The sequence below is a fragment of the Prionailurus bengalensis genome, chromosome D3, assembly GCF_016509475.1.
Source record: "Prionailurus bengalensis isolate Pbe53 chromosome D3, Fcat_Pben_1.1_paternal_pri, whole genome shotgun sequence".
Lineage (NCBI taxonomy): Eukaryota > Metazoa > Chordata > Mammalia > Carnivora > Felidae > Prionailurus > Prionailurus bengalensis.
Window position 1 is genome coordinate 86819652 of NC_057356.1, and position 21972 is coordinate 86841623.

At 44.1% G+C, this 21972-nt stretch overlaps 1 long non-coding RNA gene across 1 annotated transcript; it reads left to right on the forward strand.

Annotated features, from left to right (window-relative positions):
- The first annotated feature begins 7781 nt into the window (after positions 1-7781).
- On the forward strand, positions 7782-10777 carry LOC122470859. The gene is made up of 2 exons (XR_006294018.1): positions 7782-8718; positions 10671-10777. It is a non-coding gene; the product is annotated as an uncharacterized LOC122470859 (long non-coding RNA).
- Positions 10778-21972: the final 11195 nt, after the last annotated feature.

A 21972-nucleotide genomic window follows, 5' to 3' on the forward strand; every position in this document is an offset into this window, starting at 1 on the left:
AAAAATTGTATATATGGACAATCGGATATGCAATTATTATCCAAATACTTGGATAATTTGTATGGATAATAATTTTTAAAAACCCATAAATTTATTTATTATTATCTGAATGTCCTCATCATGTCCCAGTGCTACTGTTCAGTCCCAGTGTCTGTGTTGTGTCTTCGTTTTTTGTTTGTTTCTTATTTATTTATTTTTGTTGTGTTTTTAATTGAATCGATATTCACTGACCATCGAAAGTGACCTTTCTCAAACTGGGCGCAGAGGCAGTATTCTAGATTGACCTGTGAGTTCTCAGGGTTTGAGAAACACTGCCTTTGAGGTTGACTGATTAGTTCAGCCATTGCTTTAAGAATGTGTGATGTCACTCAAATGGTTTCTGTTTGGTTTTGTTCTCGTGGAGGCAGAAGGAAGAGAAAGGAATGCTTACCATGTTTCGAGGTTATATCAGGGTGTCAGGGAAACCCTGAAAAGGATCACAAAAGAGGAGAACCTGCTTGGTTTAGGGGGACAGAGAAGAAGTCTAGGGGGAGTCTGGGGGGCATTACTAACATGAGCTGAGAAGGGTGGAGAGGTGAGCAGACCAGCGCAGACATCGGGCATTCCCGGCAGAGAAGAGACATTGTGTGAAGCCACAGGGGCAGGACAGCCAGGTGCGCTGGGAGAACCGTGTGGGATTCTGTAATTGGTTGGTGGGGTGGTTGTGGGTACATTGGGAGGGAAGCGGAAGACAGAGCCAGGGGCCAATGATGAAGGATTTGAGGGGTTTGTAAGTGGTGTAATACTGACTCTTAAACACAAGACTGGCAGAATCGAGTTTGTTACCTAGGGAGCCAGTACGGAGCCTGGATGGTGGGTTCTTAGGTCACACTGGGTCATGAAGAAAGGGGTTAGGAGGTTGTAATGTATTTTTAATACAGTAAAACCTTGGTTTGCGAGCATAATTCGTTCCGGAAACATGCTTGTAATCGAAAGCACTTGTATATCAAAGCGAATTTCCCCATAAGAAATAATGGAAACTCAGATGATTCGTTCCACAACCCCAAGATATTAATATAAAAATGATTACAATACTGTAATATAATACAAAATAATAAAGAAAATACAAATATAAAGAAAAATAAACAAATTAACTTGAACTTACCTTTGAGGTAAGACAAAGAGGGTGGACGAGAGAGGAGACAAGAGAGAGGAGAGTTATTGTGTTAGAAGACTTTCTCTGTCACTAACAGAATCACTGCTATCTATTGGCTCAATAGATTCTTTTTCTTTTCATGAAAGTTTAACAAGGAATCTATCCAATGATGCTTGATTTTGCCTCCTTTTGAGGATTTCATGGAAATGTGACATTGCATTGTTAAACAGATTCATGGCTCACACTGCTACGGCCTTATTTGGGTGGTAGTTTTTGTTGAAAACTACAAAATTTTGCACTGTTTCCCACATTTTACACATCTCCCTAATCTCTTTGGAAGTGAGGGATTCCTCTGCCTTTTTCTCCTCCTCTGCAGATGGTATCTCCTCCATAAGTTCTTGCTGTTCCTCATGATGGCAACAGTTGGATGCCAGTTGTGGGCGCCTTCCAACGTTCTGAAAAATCACTGATTTCTGACAAACACCATGGCCTGAGACTGAGATCTGGGCATGGGAGATGATCACCCACAATCGAGAGAGAGAGAGAGAGAGAGAGAGACAGGAGAGAGAGAAGAACCATTGGCTCAGTTGTGATCATGTGATGTTCAGTGTCACATACTGCTCGTATTGCAAGACATCGCTTGTTTATCAAGTTAAAATTTATTAGAAATGCTTGCTCGTCTTGGAGAACATTTGAAGAACAAGTTACTCACAATCCAAGGTTTTACTGTATTTGCAAACATAAAAACACAATAAAACAGACATAAATATTCCTGTGGGGAACTGGGAGATGAGGAAAGGGAGGCTGGTAATTGATGTGAAATCAACAAACATAGAAAGGAGTTCTGTAGGAAGAGATGTGCTTCATCTGTCTTGCTTCCCAGTCTTCTTTTCGGTCCAGCTGTGACTGATTGCAAACAGAAAATCACAGTTTCTTGAATGAGAACCCTTGCTCATGAACACAGATGGGTTTGTCCAGGCCTCTGTCATTGGAGACCCGGCCTCCTGCTTTGTCACTTTCCTGTCCTCAGCATGGCCTCTGTCTCACGGACAGGATGGCTGCTCCAGCACCCCCTGCACCTGTTTGGGAGGACAGAGGTAGCCAGACAGGCTGTGTCCTCTCTAGGGACCTCCTCACCCCAAGTTAGCACCCCACCTACATTTACCCACACGGACTTCGCCTAGCCAAATGGTTGTACTTACTGCAGGCAAGGTTGCAAAACAGTTTTGTTCTGGATGATTGTGGGTTCAGCTAAAATCTTAGGAGAAAGTGGGGAACGGGGCAAATAGCTTTCATCACAGTCCCTTGGTAGCATTTGCCTGAAACACAACTAGACTGCCTAGACATCTTGGTATGCTCATCACTAGGGATTTCATCATTTTTGTTGGAATCACAGAATTGGGTCCCCCTTCCATCACATTTTCTAACTTGATGTTCTTTACTTATTTGGTAATCAGCTTTTGTTTCCTAATTCTATGTATTTTCTTATTGCTTCTAAAATTTTTTAGTCCATTCCTTTGGGTTTTCTCTGTCTACAAGTCTGTTATCAGAAATTAATTCCATCGGGCACCTGTCTAGTCGGTAGAGCCATGCGCCTCTTGAGTTCGCCTCTTATGAGTTCGAGTCCCATGTTGGGTGTAGAGGTTACTTAAAAATAAAATCTTTAAAAAAGAAAGAAAGAAAGTAAGTAATCCAAATATATGTTTTTTAAAGTTTTTTATATTTTGTATTCCTTTATTAGCCTACTTTCATTGGCTGATAATTACAGAACACTTTTAATAATGATTGTGCTACTGGTATCTTTTTTACTTTAATATGATGCATCTAATATTTCTTCACTAAGCATAATGTATGTGTGCACTGACATGTGTTTAGTTTTGTATTTAAGACTTACATATTGAGATTTTTTAAATTTAAGAATGTTGAATTTTATCAAATGTCATTAGCATCTATAGAGATAATTATAGGGTTTTTTTCTTAACACAGTAAGTTGCATTAATATCTGAATAATAAACCATTTATTCATTTTAGCTATGAAATTTACTTGATCAAAATTGTATTTTTTTTAAGTTTATTTATTTTGAGAGAGAGAGATAGAGAGTGCACATATGGGTGGGAGGGGCAGAAAAACAGGGCCAGAGAGAATCCCAAGCAGGCTCTGCACTGTCAGCATAGAGCCTGATGTGGAGCTTGAACTCATGAATCCTGAGATCATGACCTGAGCTGAAATCAAGAGTCGGATGCTTACCCAACTGAGCCACCCAGGTGCCCCACCCCCTGTTATTCTTTTAATATGTTGCTATATTCTGTCTGATAATGATATCAGCTGCATTATTATAATGAATCACATACTGATCTGTATGTGAATCTTAATTTTACTTTTGTTTCTGGTGATCTACATTTACATTCCCTTTTTCCTGGATGACTGCATCCCTTAAATGTTTATATCTACTACAGATGCCTACCATACTTAGTTAATGTTTACCTAATTTAAACTTTTTTTTTTTTCAACGTTTATTTATTTTTGGGACAGAGAGAGACAGAGCATGAATGGGGGAGGGGCAGAGAGAGAGGGAGACACAGAATCGGAAACAGGCTCCAGGCTCTGAGCCATCAGCCCAGAGCCCGACGCGGGGCTTGAACTCACGGACTGCGAGATCGTGACTTGGCTGAAGTCGGACGCTTAACCGACTGCGCCACCCAGGCGCCCCAACCTAATTTAAACTTATTTAATTCTTTAATCTAATTTAGCCTTTGGTCTTGGTTATGTAATCATTTTGATATTTCTCTTTATTTTTTCTGGACTTTTAGTCACTGGAGAAAATTGCAGTTAAAAAATAGTTTTCTCTTGGGGCGCCTGGGTGGCTCAGTCAGTTGGGCATCCGACTTTGGCTCAGGTCATGATCTCACGGTTTGTGAGTTCGAGCCCCACGTCAGGCTCTGTGCTGACAGCTTGGAGCCTGGATCCTGCTTCGGATTCTGTGTCTCCCTCTCTCTCTGACCCTCCCTGGCTCGTGCTCTGTCTCTCTCTTTCCCTCTCAAAAATAAATAAACATTAACAATTTTTTTAAAATAGTTTTTTCTAAAAGTAATAAAAGCTATTAGTGAAAAACTACTGGTAGATTTAGCTGCTAAGTCCCTGTGAGAGAAGGGTCCCAACCCAGGCTCTGAAAGGTCCCCTTTTCTTAGGAAAAGATGGAAAGTCTGGATGAGGAAGTAACCCAAAGCAACTTACTCAATGTCATTGAATTCCATAAAAATTAACAGAACAGATTAGGTTTATTGATCATTTAAAATGTACTTAAGGGGCGCCTGGGTGGCGCAGTCGGTTAAGCGTCCGACTTCAGCCAGGTCACGATCTCGCGGTCCGTGAGTTCGAGCCCCGCGTTGGGCTCTGGGCTGATGGCTCAGAGCCTGGAGCCTGTTTCCGATTCTGTGTCTCCCTCTCTCTCTGCCCCTCCCCCTTTCATGCTCTGTCTCTCTCTGTCCCAAAAATAAAATAAAACGTTGAAAGAAAAAAAAATTAAAAAAAAAATAAAATGTACTTAAAATATAATTAATTATGCTTTATACCATCAGTCTCTGGAGAGAAATACCTGAAACATCCCTGTTTATTAACTGTGCACGAGGATGCTTTCAAAGGTTAGCGGAGTAGCAAGGCTCTGATAGGACTTGTGCAGGGCAGGCATCTGTGTAGGCAAAGGACACCCCAGACTTCCAGAACTTTCCTTGTCTCCTGACCTGTTTAGAAACAGAATACCTCTGGTTGGGCTGGACCTGGGAATAATTTTCTTATAACATTAGAAAGTTATCATGAAATGGAATATTAAACAAATCATACCAATGTAATTAAATAATCTTTAAAAGGTTGAACCAATGTCCATGTGGTAACATTCTAAACTGCCCCATCATGTGTGGTTGTTAGGAATACACCAGAAGGACTCCTCTTAGTGACAGCGGGGGTCTGGATGTGGTCAGAGAAGCCATTGAACTGACCTGTGCTGCTTCATATTTAAGTTCTTAGGATGTGCCAGGATCTGACCTATGCCCTGGGGATAACGGAGATTAAAAATGACCAGTTACAGCATAATATAGTATCAATGGTCTGGAGTATCTACTTTGTAAGAAGGCGTTAGTTGATTTTAAGTTTAGAGAAAGAATGTACTAGATAACTAGACACAAAAGTACATGAGGACAGGGGCATATATTAACTCATTTAATCCTTAGAAACTGTCAAGGACACGGAGGTGCAGAGAGGTTAAGAATTTTCAAGGTCACAGAGCTAGTGAGGGGAAGCTAAGACCTGAATGCACGCTCCTAACTGCGTTAATTCGAACTCCCCTTGCCTTGTTACAAAGATGAAGATTGTAAAGCCATATGGTAAATATTCATTAATTTTAACCACCATTATTATAATCTTGATCTTAAGAAGTGTTTCTTGATGGGCCATAGACCACCCTCATACAATGGAATCGAGCCAATTAGGAATGGACAACCCAGTACCTAGAGCTATCCAGCCAATAAGGCTGGAATAAGGGGGACGAGGAGGGCGGGGGGTGGTGGTGACCAGAACCTTAAAAAACAAAGACCCTTGCCTATAGTCATAGGCATTCACTTTTGAATGTCCCCTCTCTGTAAGGAGAGCCTCTGACCAGGATTACTGCCGTGGCCCCTGACTCTTCCTGCTTCCAACCTTGCCCCTTCCCATCCCTTTTCCATGGGGCAGCTGGTCATCTTGCTAAAATGCCAACTTTATTTCATCTGTCAAATTCATCAAGCACCAACAGGCAACCAGTCAATAATTATGGGATGAATGGATGAGTGAATTAGATATGAGACCTCATTGGCCATAGTCCCCTCTCTTACACAGTGCTTAGATGAAGCCTACCCCAGCTTCTTTTGCTAACACTTCCTCTTCCAAGCAACTAATTCTTTCAATAGTTCATTCCATTCATCAAGTGACGTTGTGGGATATAAAGAGCAAAATGAGGGGCACTTAGGTGGCTCCGTTGGTTAAGCCGACTTAACCAGATCAGCTCAGGTCATGATCTCACGGTTTGTGAGTTCGAGTCCTGTGCTCTATGCTGACAGCGCGGAGCCTGCTTGGTATTCTCTGTCTCCCTCTCTCTCTGCCCTTGCCCTGCGTGTGCAAGCTCTCCCTCCCTTTCTCTCTCTCTCTCTCTCTCTGTCTCTCACAATATATTAATAGACTTCAAATTGCTCACAAATTTTAAGTAAAGTATTACAATTAATACTGGTCTTAGTCTCATATACCTTGATCAAAGCTATATTTTCTCTTAGTTTTGCTTCTCATCTAATATCCGTAAACTTTTATCATATAGCCATTGCTCTCCTTGTCACCCTTATCAAGCAGCTGTTACGTATTAAAGGCAAAGGTTTTTTGACTTTTGAATTCTTGCAACTTTACCAGTTCACTCACTGTGATGGACTGAATCGTGTTCCCCATGCCCCCCCCCCACCCCATCTAAATTGATATGTTGAAGCCCTAACCCCCCATATGACTCTGTTTGGAGCCTTTAAGGGAAGGTAAACAAGGTCATAGGGAGGGGCCCTTATCTGATAGGACTGGTGTCCTCATAAGGAGAAGAGGCCACGCAGGGCTCTCTCTCCATGGGAGCACAGAGGAAAGGCCATGTGAGGACACGGAGAAGGGGCCATCTAGCAGCCAGGAAGAGAGCCCTCATCCGAGGCAATCCTGCACCTTGATCTGGGACTTCTAGCCCCAGAACTGTGAAAACGATGTCTGTGTTTAAGCCACCCAGTCTGTAATGCTAGGGCAGCCTAAGCAGACTAAGACCCTCCCACTGGTGGGAGGATCAGGAACGTAGCTCTTCCTCTTCTCTCAGTCCTAGAACCCCAGGTCAGGGCTGTGTTCTACCTGGAGCCCGGGTCTCGTCACCGGGCTTGAAGGGAGCTGGCGAGAGGGGCTGACAATGCAGGACAGGACACAATGGCACTTGGGTTTCTGGTGCCTGGAAGACTTGGGAGTTCCAAGAGTGAAGAGGGAATGAACATACATTAGTGCACGAATGTGAAAGAACTAAGAAAATAGTTGTTTAGTCCAGACACCTGGGCAAGGCGTCCCCCATCCACAGACATTCCGCTTTGACACGGATTTCCCCAGACAGTGGGCTCCAGCATCCCATGGTTGGGGGCAGGTCTCATGAGTAAAGCATTCATCTTCTTTCTGGATATTTCCTCAGATTACCTTAAAGCACACATGGATTTACCTTTGGAACTAGACTTCCGCATTTTGTTTTAAAAAATTAACTTTATTTATTTTGAGAGAGACAGAGATAGCATGAGTGGGGGGGGGGGGGAGAGAGAGAGAGAGAGAGAGAGAGAGAGAGAGAGTCCCAAGCAGGCTCTGCACTGTCAATGCAGCACCTGATGTGGGGCTCAAACTCACGAACCATGAGATCATGACCTGAGCCGAAATTAGGAGTTGGAGGCTTAACCGACTGAGCCACTCAGGCACCCCCTTTTAATTTTTTTTAATTCATTAATTTTTTAAATTTATATCCGAGTTAGTTAGCATATAGTGCAACAATGATTTCAGGAGTAGATTCCTTAATGCCCCTGACCCATTTAGCCCACCCCCCTCCCCACAACCCCTCCAGCAACTCTCTGTTTGATCTCCATATTTAAAAGTCTCTTTCCTTGCCAATAATTGCCTTATAATATTACAACTCGAGGCAACAGGAAAGTTTATTTCATACAAAAACGTTTCTTTCAAGAATATAAACTGTATCTGTTCCTATGTAGGGAGGGACTGGGGAAACAGGAAGTCTGTGGTGAGGCGGGAGTTGATGCAGTGAAATGGAAATAGGAATGGAAAGTGAAGGCCAGCGGGGGGAGATGAGGAGGGTCAGGGTGCACACTTTTCTGCTTAGACTCTGTCCCAGCCTGTGCACTTAAACTCACGGCAACGCAAACAAACAAAAATGGCGTAATAAGTATTTCCTATCCTCGGTCACCCACGAACCTTAGCAAGTGCTATAGTAACGCGGTGGGAGAGAAAAAAGAAATGGACACATTTCATTCATCCTGCACATTCTCCCTGATTTGGTCAGTGGTTTCCTCAGACCTGCACCCCCAGGACCTTGACACAAGACTGTCAGATGTCTGAGACCATCCACAGACCAGGGGCACCGTCTGGTTGGAACAGCTTGGGTGCCGATTCAGGGCTGTCCTCACTACCACCCTCAGTCCCCTGTAAGCTCCCTCGACCTTAGGTGGCCTGTGAGCTCAGACTGAAAAACCTTAAACCTCAATCTGCAAAGATACAGACATGGTCCACGTCCTAAATACGTGGTTTAAGATAAAGGCAGGCGGTGAGATCTTGTCATTGAAAGGCTGGGTAAGGAGGACCTGTGGATACTGTGAAAATTCACTGGTAAAGAATTCATTATACCTCTCTCTCCAGATCTCTGGGCACTTAGGGTTTGTTTCTGTGGTTTCATACCCAAACTCACCACGGGCTCCCGTTGTCCTGGATTGGGCCGCGGATTGACTCAGTGATGTGGGAGCCAAGGAACATTCTGGAGCTGCCTGATAGTGATGTGAGTCGTCCCCCGCCCTCTGCTTTGGATCCTCTGCAGCGTGCCGAGGCTAAGCCCCGAGCACGGGGGGCAGCACGGAGCACACGCATCCCGTGGCTGACTTTTCCCACAAACCTACCAAAATAGGCTCCACTGATTGAACTGTTCGGTGGTGCCCTCTCGGACCACGGCCGGGCTGCAACAGCTCTTTGTCTCAGAGCCACCAGGAAGCCAATTCAGCATGTCTTCCCTTGACATAATCTCCTGATCGGGTTTAGCTTAGTTTTGAGCCCAAGTCTTGAATAAAAACAGCTAGTACTCAGCCGGCTCTTTATGAAGCCATCGGCTTGGGAGGCGAGACTTCGAGGCCAGCGACTGTCTGGCAGAGCACGTGGGTGCCTAGGGCCCTGTCGCCCCAGGAGGCGGGCGTGGCTCCCCTTCCCTGTGGGGCTGCTACACAGGGCAGCACCCAGGGGGATGATCCTGGTTTACCGTCAGGGTTGTCCGGGCACCGAACACCACCCTGGAGGGGATCAGGACGGGGCGGCCAGCGTGCTGCAGCAGAGGCAGGCAGGAGGGCCGGGGGTTCGGACCAAAGTCCAATAGGCACAACCAATAGGCAATTGTAGGCACAACCAATAGGCAATTGTAGGCACAACCTTCCAGTATTACTCAGCGTTCGGTGAGTGCGTGAAGGGCAGCGGCTCAGCACACACCTCTAGGTTCCCATTCTGCTGTTTCTCTGCCTCGTTTCCCGCTCATTGTAGACAGAATTCAGCAACGCAACAATGACGAGACACTGATGGGCAGGCTCCTTCTCTACGTGTTCCTGTGCTGCGAGATGAATGTTGCTTACTTCTTGACTATTTTATGAACATATTTTTTAAAATATTTAATTATTTATTTTGAGAGAGAGAGAGCAGGGGAGGGGTAGAGAGAGGGAGACAGAGGATCCCACGCAGGCTCCACGGGGTCAGCAGAAAGCCCAACGCGGGGCTCGAACCCACAAATCATGCGGTCATGACCTGAGCCGAAATCAAAAGTTGGTTGCTTAACCTACTGAACCACCCAGGTGCCCCTTATTTAATGAATATTTTATGGGCATCTGTTAGGGCATAGCATCACGACGTAAGACTGTGAAAATTACATGCAGTACCCACGTGCTGAGAGATATTAAAAGAGCACGTGGCACGGAACAAGTTAGGAAGTTCCCAACCTGTGCAGATGGCTGTTTCTGAATGCAAAAAGTATATACGTATCCTATGAAAAATGCATTCACTCTGTAAGAAATTCAAACGACTCAAAATGTTGAAAATAAAAAAGTGGAAGTACCCCATAATCCCTCCAGAGATGGCCACAGTTTACAGAGTATATCTTTAGAAACCTATCTAATATGCTTTGGAACAACCATTTGGGAGTTTTTGAAAACAGGAAGCATTAAACATTCAGAGGACATGAACGTATTGCCTTTCCAGGTCAAGAAAATAATCTCAAAAACCTTCCCAGATTTCATTTTAATATTTCACTAGAAATGATTTTATTTTACTAGAAAGATGTTATTGGCTCATTCACATGTGAGATTTGTATCAAGAGCAGCTCCCCAGGGGCGCCTGCGTGGCTCAGTTGGTTAAGCATCCGACTTCGGCTCCGGTCAGGAGCTCACGGTTTGTGAGTTCGAGCCCTGCGTCTGGTTCTGTGCTGACAGGTCAGAGCTGACAGCTTTGGATTCTGTGTCTCCCTCTCTCTCTGACCTTCCCCCTGCTCACATTCTCTCTCTCTCTCTCTCTCTCTCTCTCTCTCTCTCTCTCTCAAAAATAAAACAAACATTAAAAAAAAAAAAAAAAAAAAAAAAAAGAGCAGCTCCCAAGAGGCCGGGCATCTTGCCTGCAGTCCTGTGGGGGTGGAGTTTGCTCGCCTGAGCGGAGTCCCTGAAGCGGTGTCTGAATCATTCCTCCTTGTGATTGCTCATTCAGGTAACGCCACACGCTGCACTATATCTTCTACACCAGAACTCTGCCCGGGACCCTCAAGCTTGAAATTGAAGAGCTAATTTCCCTTGACCAATAAAGCAAACACTTGATGTGATGGCGTCTAGTTTCCTGAAGGTCTGAGAGATGGCTGGGGAGACTGGAATCTAAGTGGTGATTTATCCCCACATTTATCTCAAGATACAGTAGGTTCCCTCAGCCACGGAGCCAGCTAGGAAGGACGTACCGATGTGCCGAGTGTGTTCAGGGACGGCCCACACTGAAGACACCACCTTAATAATTATGAGCAGGACATTTAAGTGGAGATCATATTGGGGTAGCTTTGTAAACCATTTTAAGGAATGCCTTTACCCTCTCCGTTCCATCTTTCCAGAATGCTTTTCTCCTCAGTTTCCTCTATCAAAACTGTATCCATTCTTTAAAGCTGAGCTTCAGTCTCCTCTTGGGCATAAAGTTGTGGGTAAGAATATTTTTTTCCCTTGTTCTTTTTGTTTATACTTCTCAGCAGCACTGTAATGACAGTGAGTTGTCGTTACCCATTTCCTCACTTAAGAGCAAGAATTATTTATCTCTATAGATAACTAAGTGGTTATGAGTTCAGTTACAAATAGGAAGATGTTCAGTAAATACATATTGAATGAATACATATAGCAGTTTCTACAAGACAGTAAGAATAATTACGTTGATTGCAATAGTCGGATGCTTCCATAGAGATAATTTTTCTAGCACTAGTGTCCAGAAAATAGGAAATCCATGGTCCACATCTCCTAGTGTCCCTGCTGTCATTTATACCTGCTTCTCCACACTGCTGACTACTGGAGCAAATCTTTTCTATTTTATTACGGCTTTTGCCTTTCTTTCTCATGACTAACCACTGGCCAAGCGGAATGTTGAATGTGTTTTCGTTTGCTGTTTTCTTTCTTCTTCCGATTGTGCCATCATGCACTCACATTTTGGCCTGCTTACCCAAGATGAAAGCTCCCCACTGGTTATAGAGTCTTTTCTCTCCTTTGCACACAGACTTTTTTGAGCGAGGATCCTACTCCTTTAGTGGCTGTGTTTCAATCCAGTAACACCTGGGTATCTCTTTTCCTTATTGGGAAAACAGGGTGGCCAACGGATTCAGCACCGACCTCCATGTTTACTGACTCAAGGAGATACTCATGTGCAACATCACCTGTTTCAGACCTGACGTTTTACATACGAGGAATCTGAGATCCCCCCAGAGAAGAAACGACAGGCGGTCCAGGAAAACAGCTTCCATAAAGTTGCAAAGTTCTCCCTTCAGAAGATATCAGGCTAATGTACTTCCGTCTTCCACTCTTTACTCCAATTTGCTTATCAGGCAACCATCAGTTTTATCATTGTTCCTTCATTTGGAGACACAACTAGTAAGTTCTGGTCAAGCCCTATGATTCATTTCCTCACTTTCAAGGCGAGGTCATTGCTGTTCTTATTCAGAGCTCCGCCAAGGGCTGCCCCTGGTGGGGGAGGGGATGTAGCCAGTGTCCTCTCAACCTAAAAGAGTTCTGCTGGGGCAGTGAGTCATGAATTCCCGAATGCCTTTTCCAAGTGCAGATAAAGCTCACAGTTGGTTAAGTGATGGGACGAGGTGTGGAATGAAGGTTGGCACCAGTCTGGGGGAAAAAAGTACATTTCCCTTTCCAAAGTAAAATATTTATTTTAATTGGCTCACAATAAAGAGTAGGGTGATTGTAACTAACAAAAGAGAAGTGCACTTTGGAGAGCAGGCATTGTACAGAAAAGAAAAAAAAAAGTACACAGAGATGGAAAAACTTTGCGTCAGTCTTCTTTATGACTTTGAGCAATTTTATAGGATTATAAAATTTGCTGGAATTAGTAGCTCTGCAGAGTGATTTGGAATTTAGAGTTTAGAGTTTCAGAGCCAGAAGATATTTTACAAGATAATTGACTAAACCCCCCCCCCCTTTATATTGTAGATGGAAAAAAAAATGAGGTCAAAGTGTTTAGAAACTGGATCAGTTTCTCAAGGGCTTTTGTGTATCCCCAATGGAGAAGTTCAGGTGAATCACAAATCTTGGTGCCATAGACCTCTAGTGTTAGCTACATGCTGAGACAAAGCCGAAGCCAGCTCACTGTCCATCACCTTTCCAACCACGGCTGGCTTCTGCCCGCACTCCCAGGGTCGCCAGACTGGTTAAGGGACGGCTCTCCTCGAGATCCACTGAGCTCCCAGAGATGCATCAAGTTGTCGAGACTCCTAGATAGGTGGGAGTTTGGGCTGTCCCAACCCTGCTGTGCCTCTCAAACGTTCCGGTAGGTTTTGAGCTTCCCGGGGCTCTGGAGATGCTCTGGAGATTTGGAATGTGGTGCAGAGGTAGAGCGGTGATACTTAAGGTGAATACTTCTAAAACGTAATTAGGTGACTCTTCCCCTTGAAAGTCTTGGAAAGCCCTTCATTGCCAACACCGATGTTTTAAAATGTAGGTTTTATGATTATTTGGTTGTGGTGAGGCCAACAGATCAACGATTGCTATTGAGAAGATAATTTGTTACTCACGTTTCTTAAGAGGAGGGGCGTGCCACACCACTCCCACGTCGGGAAGCAGCAAGATGAGTCCGAAGCCCGTGGGAGCAATGGCAGAGTGTAGGCAGCAGCCTTTATGGTGGTTTCCTCAGGAAAAGCAAGAGGAGGCAGGGTAAGCAGGCTTCGAGTTGGCTTGCTTGAATCAGTTCAGTGGGCTCTGGGGTGCAGAGGCTGTCTAGTTGTCTGGTACCTGAGCCTTGGATGATCAGGGCAGAGGAAGGTGTCCTCCTGGGTCGTAAGAGCCACATACAGGAGGTGGCGGGTGTGTGCACTCTGGGTGGCTGGTCCGCATCAGTCAGCAGGACCCTTAGATGCCGGAGCATCAAGACGCCAGAACACACGGTTCACGCAGCTGGCGTTTGGGGACGCGAGCACCTCTGACCCGTTCTCCTGGGAGGTGCTCTGGAGCAAGAGGATCTGTTGCCCATTTGGGAGCTGCTGCATGTAGATTAGTAGCATTGATCTACTAATTAGGGGAATCCTGCTTTAAAGAAACCTGTTAGTCCTCATTGGAACAGTTTTGTAAGCTTGTTGAGCCATAAAATTCTTTTGAAAAACGTAACATACAGTTTTAAAGGGATCTTGAATATGGTATCATAGACTTAGAATCTGGACTTTGCTTTGACCACAATCTGGCCTCATTTTCCCTCATGGGGTTTCCAGTAAGAACCATCCAGGCTGGTTTAATTAGGGTCAACAAAACAAGCTTCCCTCTTTCCTGCCTCTAAGCTCTGCTCAAAACCGGCTTCTACCTTATTCAGGACCGTACGTACCGCAGGCTCGGCCCCTAATCCTAGTCTTTCTAGCACCAGCTTCTCTGTGAAGTCCTTGCCAGCTTCCCAAACCCACAAATAGATGCTGCTCAGCATGTGCTGGGCACTCTTCTAAGACCTTCAAAATACTAACTCACTTAATCATCATAATAGTCCTATGAGGCACGCACTATTAATATCCCTATTTTTATGGATGAGGAACTTGAGATACAGAGATGTCGAGAGACTTGTCCAAGGTCACAAAGCTAAAGGTGTTCAATGTCATCGGCATTCCATTAATGCTATTTGAATATTCTGTGCCATGAATTAATTAATGTTATTTGACATTTCTGTGGGGGTTAGGTAGGTACCCTCTCATCGAATTGTGTACTTTAATGTGTACTTTAAATCAGAGGGAAGGAGTCTCCTCTTTTAATATTCTGGAACTTTATTAAGACTATTCATTCAGAATTTGTTCAGAATCATTCAAACAGAATTTTACTTTAAAGTTTACTTTGGCTTAGCAAGGTGATTTTCTGAGTCCTTCCTCTGAGAGAGTAGAAGTCCATCAGTAAACAAGAATGCAGGGAAAAATTTAAAACCCCTTAAAACACACTTTTTTTTTTTTTTTTTTTTTTTTTTTTGGGACAGAGAGAGACAGAGCATGAACGGGGGAGGGGCAGAGAGAGGGAGACACAGAATCGGAAACAGGCTCCAGGCTCTGAGCCATCAGCCCAGAGCCTGACGCGGGGCTCAAACTCCCGGACGGCGAGATCGTGACCTGGCTGAAGTCGGACGCCCAACCGACTGCACCACCCAGGCGCCCCAAAAACACACTTTGTATATCAGCTTTTGTATACAATATCTTTCTACTAACTCATTCTTATATATTAATTATGGTGAACATTTTCAGAACTGACTCAGTAAGGGTTCGACCAAGAAAGCAGAACCAGGAGGAGACAGATAGTTAGAGATTTATTGCAAGGAATCGGATTATGCTCTTGTGGCGCTGGCTGGTCACATTTGAAATTCACAGGGCAGGCTGGGAATTCTGGAACATTCTGAAGCTACTGTCCCGGGCCAGAATGTCTTCTTTAGGGAAATCTCAGTTCTGTTCTTAAGGTCTTTCAACCGACTGAATCAGGCTCATCTCGATTACCTGGGAGAACCTCCTTGAACTAAAGTCAACTGATTATGGATTTGATTCGCATCTACAAAACACCTTCATAGCAACACCTGGACGGCTGTTTGAGTAACTGGAACTATACCTTTGCCAGGTTCACACATCAAAGGACTGTCCGTCACAAGAAACTTTAGTGACCATTGTGTTACTGGTCTTTTGTTTCTATTTGTACTTGAGAAGAAAAAGCAGCTTATTTAGAAATATCCTATAGAATGAATGAGATGTTTTAATCATATAAATGGGCTTCCCATCAATTGGTCTGAAGCATGTGATACTATGTGTTGGTGCTTCCTTACTTCTCTGCCATCGTCCGATCCCCATATGCTCAGGCCTCTCTCTCTTCATGGTTCTGACATAAGTATCTGTACTTTTTATTAACTCTGAGCCTCAGTGACCTTATATGGAAAAGGGAATAATTATAGCACCGGCCTCCCCGCGCTCACTGGAGGAATGACTGAATTAGAGGAGTCACCTAGCATGCGTGATGTCTGGCACATGGTGAGCCATATGCTCTTGTAGTTGTTATTTTTTTTTTTTTAATATTTGTTTATTTTCAGGAGAGCGCAAGTGGGGCAGGGGGAGAGAGGAGGGGGAGCAGAGGATTTAAAGCGGGCTCTGTGCCGACAACATTGAGCCCGATGTGGGGCTTGAACTCGCGAAATGCGCGATCATGACCTGAGCGGACATGGGACGCTCAACCAACTGACCCACCCAGGCGCCCCTGTTGTAGTTGTCATCATTTCCTCTGGTTAATTTCTTCTGCTCTTAAGTGACAGAGGTTTTCTGCAGGAGACATCCAGAGGCTCCGATGTTACATTCATAAAAATAAAAAGATTGGCATTTATCAATTCCTGTTTATTGCAAAACGTACGCATTTTCAAAGATTTGTTTTCTGTCATTATCTTTCCGAGGCTCTAGACGCCCCTGGCAGTGTGGTCTGTCCAACTGGTTTTTGAGAATTCCCTGCAACTTTGCTGCACAGCAGGGTGGGTGGCCTGTCAGAGGGAAGAGGCTTGACCCAGACATGACCGGTTACACTGCTCATAAGCACTGAGTGTGTTCAAAGACCTGTCTAGGCATTAAGCCAGTTTTTTTAAAAAATATTTTTTTGATGTTTATTTTTGAGAGAGAGAGAGACAGACAGACAGACAGAGCATGAGTGGAGGAGGGGCAGAAAGGGAGACACAGAATCCAAAGCAGGCTCCAGGCTCTGAGCAAGCTGTCAGCATAGAGGCCGATGTGGGGCTAGAGCTCATGAACCCTGAAGTAATGATCTGAGCTGAAGTCAGACACTCAATTGACTAAGCCACCCAGGAACCCCAAGACAGTTTTTCTAAGTAGCTTCCTTTTGATGTAAGTTTTATTATAACCTTATTCTGGAGGAAGATACTAGATGCAGAGAAACAGTGCCTTTTCTGGCTTTGGTTCCAGAATTAATGATGAGATATTCCAGATGCTGAGGCCCTCACCTGCCTGGATCTGGATAGAACTGGCTGTTGCTGGACACTAAACTCACTCTTCTTTCTCAGGAGGCACCAAAAACCATACCTAGCTGTGCAGGTCAGGAAAAACTCTCATTTTCTTCCCATATTGTCTTCCCCAGGCACGCTTGGCAATGGCAGGAAAACAAAATTCACTTGCCAGCATGACATTTTCCTCATTTTCTTTTAAAAGAGTACAGGGGCACTTGGGTGGCTCAGTCGGTTAAGCATCTGACTTCAGCTCAGGTCATGATCTCGCGATTCATGAGTTCGAGCCCCGCTTCTGGTGAGCCCCGCTTCTCTCTCTCTTCCTCTCTCTCTCTCTCTCTCTCTCTCTCTCTCTCTCTCTCTCTGTCTGCCCCTTGCTCACTTGTGCCCCCCTCTAAATAAATAAGTAAGTAAAATAGAACAGCAACGTTTCTTCTGAGGAACAAGGTGGCGGTTGCTGTCGTGTAAACAGAAGGCAAGGGCCTGCTGCGTGAGCAGAGTGACCTCTTTGCAGAAATGCTCTGAGCCGGTAGGAGGCACACAGGGGTGGGTGGGTGTGTGACGAATGATAAGGAAGGTCACTTCCATAAACTGTCCATGGCCATCTGGGAGAGACTGTCTATGCAAAGAGAGCAAGATCATGTCTTACGTGACGAAGTCTTGGAGAAGATCTCCCACCTCACAGCTGCTGACTATGTACACGGAGCCTGAACAGTCGGTCCCCTTCCATTATAGGTGCCCTTCCGGACTCACACTTCTGTGTCACCTAGGAGACTGTGAAGCCCTCAGGTGTGACCGCTAGGTCTGCTCCTTTGGCATCTCCGCACTCCCTAGAGGAGGCTCCAAGACCTGGCAGGCCCTTAGCAAATGCTGGTTGCGTAAGTCAATGCGCGGATCTAGGTTTGGATGGTACGGCTTGAGAAGTTAACTTCTTAGTACTTAATGCTACTAGAAACAAGGATTCAGAAATGGTTGTCCGGGATGAAGGGCCCAATAATGGAAGGGTGTTTCTGACTCATATGAGAAGTTTCAGATGTGGACCAAGATCCTAGAAGTGACACCCATTTTAGAAGAGAAGGCCATTTCTCTTTAGGATTTTTGGTACCATTACAACTGAATAATTTAAGTATTGAGATCATGAAAATATATAATCCCTCTTCTCATTTAAAGACTATTACTTAGTGGGGGGCACCTGGGTGGCTTACCTGGTTAAGCGTCTGACTCGATTTTGACTCGGGTCATGATCTCCAGGTTCCTGAGATGGAGTCCTGAGTTGGGCTCTGCAATGACAGCGTGGAGCCTGCTTGGGATTATCCTTCTCCCTTTCTCTCTCTGCCCCTCCCCACTCACATACACACACACTCTCTCTCTCTCTCTCAAAATAAAGAGACTTAAAAAAAAAAGTGGTCCTTCTTTTCCAGTTAAAAAGAAAAAAGACTGGTACTTAGGTTAATGATAACCTCAGTCGAGTAGCTAGGACTAAGATTGTGGATTCAGTATTGAGTAAATGTTGTTAAGAAGAGAGCTGATGGTAGGTTCCCTGGGGGATAATCATGAGATTGAATCATGATAAAGTCACTGTTTACTTCTAATCTGGACGATGTGTTAAATCATCTCAATAAGTTGTCAACACTTATTGTACGAATAGGGCTGAATTCACAGATTTAGACCATTCTGATTCAGAATTCTAATTCAGAGCCGTGTACATATTTATGGCCAGAGGTAGGTAGACGGAGGAGATGTTGAACCGCCTTTAGAGCCTTTCTCTTGTCTGTGGGTAATGTCTGAAAGTCAAAGTGAAACCCTCCTGCCTGTGGCCACTTAGTTCCTAAATTGTAAGAGAAGCTGCTGATTTTCACTGCTGCTTCTTTTTTTTAACTGACAGATGAAATACTCAACATATATTAACTTATTTAATTCTGGAAACAGATGGCGGGGAAGTCACCACCATTGTCTAATTTTAAGATCAGGAAGCAAAAGTGCAGGGGCATGATCACATTGCTATCACGTGGCAGCCGGCGTTTCCCAGCCGTTTGGACTCTGTGTCCACACTCAGCCGCTGAGTTCTGCCGTGTAGGGTCCCCGGTTAGAGCTCACATCTGGCCTATTAAAATATGTGCTTTCAGGGAAATTGTGAAAATCGGTGTTAGGGGACATTCCATCATTGATAGGGTATCATCCGTAAACACAAAATTGGGGCAAGCTGGGATTACTTGTTTTTTGAAATCTACCTATAGGAGTGGTCAAAATGCAAGGTAGCTTCGGAAACAAAACCTCTAAACCCAGAGAGACAGGACAGACAAACCTTGATGACGTGGAGAGTTGAGGACCCAGACTGTCCCTGGTCCCTGGCTGCAGCCTGATTTCCTCCCTCCTCTGACTTACAGTGGAAAATTGCCTCTAGTTGGGATGTAGGCATTTTTGACTCTTTTGATATTTGTTCACGCTCAGTCAGGCGTTATTGACATTTTCCTGGAAATTGCACAATATTTCATTTGTTCTAACCCTGGGATGTGTTTCCTATGGGTGTGTGTTTTTGAAAATTTCTGTATCTCCTCCCCCTCTCCAATTTTGGATGAATAAATGTGAAGAGAAAGAGATAAGAGAATATAAATTCTAGAAAAATGAATGGATGTATTAATCATGCCTAAATGAAGTAATGGAGTATCTTAAAGACTCTGTCTTTGTGTCCGTTATACGGGTCTATGTCATATTCATGCAGTGCAGCTCGCTGCATGGGAATTGTTTATTTTTCTGGAATGCGTGTAAGAACAATAAACAGAGGATGCTAAAGCATAATGATTTCTATAAATGTGAGCACAGCTTCTAAAATAAGGGTCGGTGATGATATGCTGGGTGACAGTTCCAGCAAATCTAGACAGCAGGCAGCAGGAATTCTCTATCAGTTTAGAAACACAGTCCTAACTATTCATTGTGTCAAGGAGGGTCACCCAGAAGCACACCAGTGAAAGATCTAAGGAGGCAGAGTCCACTTGAGGAAGGAGGAAGGGTCATCTTGAGAGGTTTTGTGTTCCACATGGGCTGGATTGGACCCCAGGCACAGGGACAGCCATCTTGCCAGCTGGTATTAAACGATTCACTCCATCAGTGACAGAGGGCATGGACATCATGTCATACCCAGAGAGTGCAGGTGGCTCTTTCTCAGGATGCAGCAATGTGGGAGCGGTGTGGGGGTTTAATAATATGAGCAGAGAGTTTCAGTAAGAACGAATGTACCTCCCACAGAGTCTTGTCAAGGCTGCCGACATGATTAGACACTTAACGAGAGTTCGCTAGTCATTGATATATGCTGCACAAATGAAGGCCCTTGGGTGGCCGACAGAAGTGTGAAAAAATATTAGATCTCAATAGAATCCCCAAAACAGCAAATAAAAGTGGGAAGCAATTTTCCGTCTGGCAGAGACTGAAAAGGAAAGATAATGGTCGGTGTCTATGAGGGCATCAGGAAATATCAACTCGCACCTGCATGGTGGGAGGTTTGTAATATGTGCACTGGAGGATGAGTTAAAACACACACACACACACACACACACACACACACACGCATGCGCGGCAGAACAGACTGAAATGTTACGGAAAAAAGCTAAATGAATTCCTGGTTCTATCCCAGATGTGGTAATGTTAGCACTGATATACTATTTTTGTATATTTTATTATCTATATTTTCGGCACGATAAATGTATTAGTTTATAATGGGAAAAAACGTTATTCTAAAATGTTGTAGAGATCATTCAGTCATGATGCTGCAAACTCTATTGTAAATTTGCAGTATGAATCCTTTACAGAAAAGCTTCCATTTGTAATTCATTTTAATATGGAGGTGGTGTTTTGGGGCATCTTTATTGTAGGATAATATTTTCCCCAAATCATAGACGACTGGTCATAGATGGTCATGTAGATGCCCAAATAAATATTTTTCACTAAAGGGTAAGCACGTCAGATTTTTCAGTACTTTTCAGGGAAATACTTTTTACTATTCCAAGTATAACCCATATCCTGATAATGTTCCAATCCAGTCTTTAAGTGTTTATTGAATTTTTCTTGTATACTGAGCACAGAATCCACATGTTAAAATATTACACAACCACATGACAGTGGTGATTATAACAACTTTGTAGGAGCATTGTAAACAATGATTATCCTTGGGGCGCCTGGGTGGCTCAGTCGGTGGATCATCTCACTTCGGGTCAGGTCATGATCTCGTGGTTTGTGAGTTCGAGCCCCGCATTGGGCCCTGTGCCGACAGCTCGGAACCTGGAGCCTGCTTTGGATTCTGTGTCTTCCTCTCTCTCTGCCCCTCCCCTGCTCATGCTCTGTCTCTCTCTGTCTCTCAAAAAATAAACATTAAATTTTTTTTTAAAAACCCAATGACTATCCTTTGCTCCATGAAAAAGCAGAACATAAAAGTCCATGTACCTCTAATTACAACTTTATAAAAAGAAACATGATGAGATTCTCTTTATTTTGTTTACACCTGTAAGTATAGTTTCCATGCAATGCAGGCCACAGCACAGGGACCATGGTTTTCTCTGGAGGGCCAATGAAAACAAAAAACATGCATAAGAATAATACCAGTGGTTGACGTTGAGGGTCGATGCTAATATCAGCTAAGATATACTGAATGGTTATTTATTACTTTTAAGACCTATATTAAATTCATGGTAGGTGCTATTATTACTCCAACATTAAAATTTTTTTTAATGTTTATTTTTGAGAGAGGCAGAGCACAAGTGGGGGAGGGTCAGAGAGAGAGGGAGACACAGAATCTGAAGCAGGCTCCAGGCTCTGAGCTGTCAGCACAGAGCCTGATGCAGAGCTCGAACCCATGGACTGTGAGATCATGACCTGAGCTGAGGTTGGAGCCTTAACCGACTGAGCCCTCAGGCACCCCTATTCCAACATTTTAACCTGCGGCCTGTGGAAGTAACTTGTCCAATGTCACACAGTTGATCACTGGGGATGCAACTTAAATCAAATTAAAATCTTCTGATTCTAAAGCCTATCCTGTTGGGGCACCTGGGTGGCTCAGTCAGTTAAGTGACTGACTCTTGATTTCAGCTCAGGTCATGATCTCATGGTTGCGAGATTGAGCCCTGCATCAGGCTGGGCGTGGAGGCCACTTGGGATTCTCTGTCTCCCTCTCCCTTGCCCCTCACCTGCTTGCATGTGTGTGGCCATACTCTCTCTCTCTCTCTCTCTCTCTCTCTCTCTCTCTCCCCCCCTAAATAAATAAATAAATAAATAAATAAATCCTATTAATCATGATTATTCTCGAAGATTATTTTCATTTTTA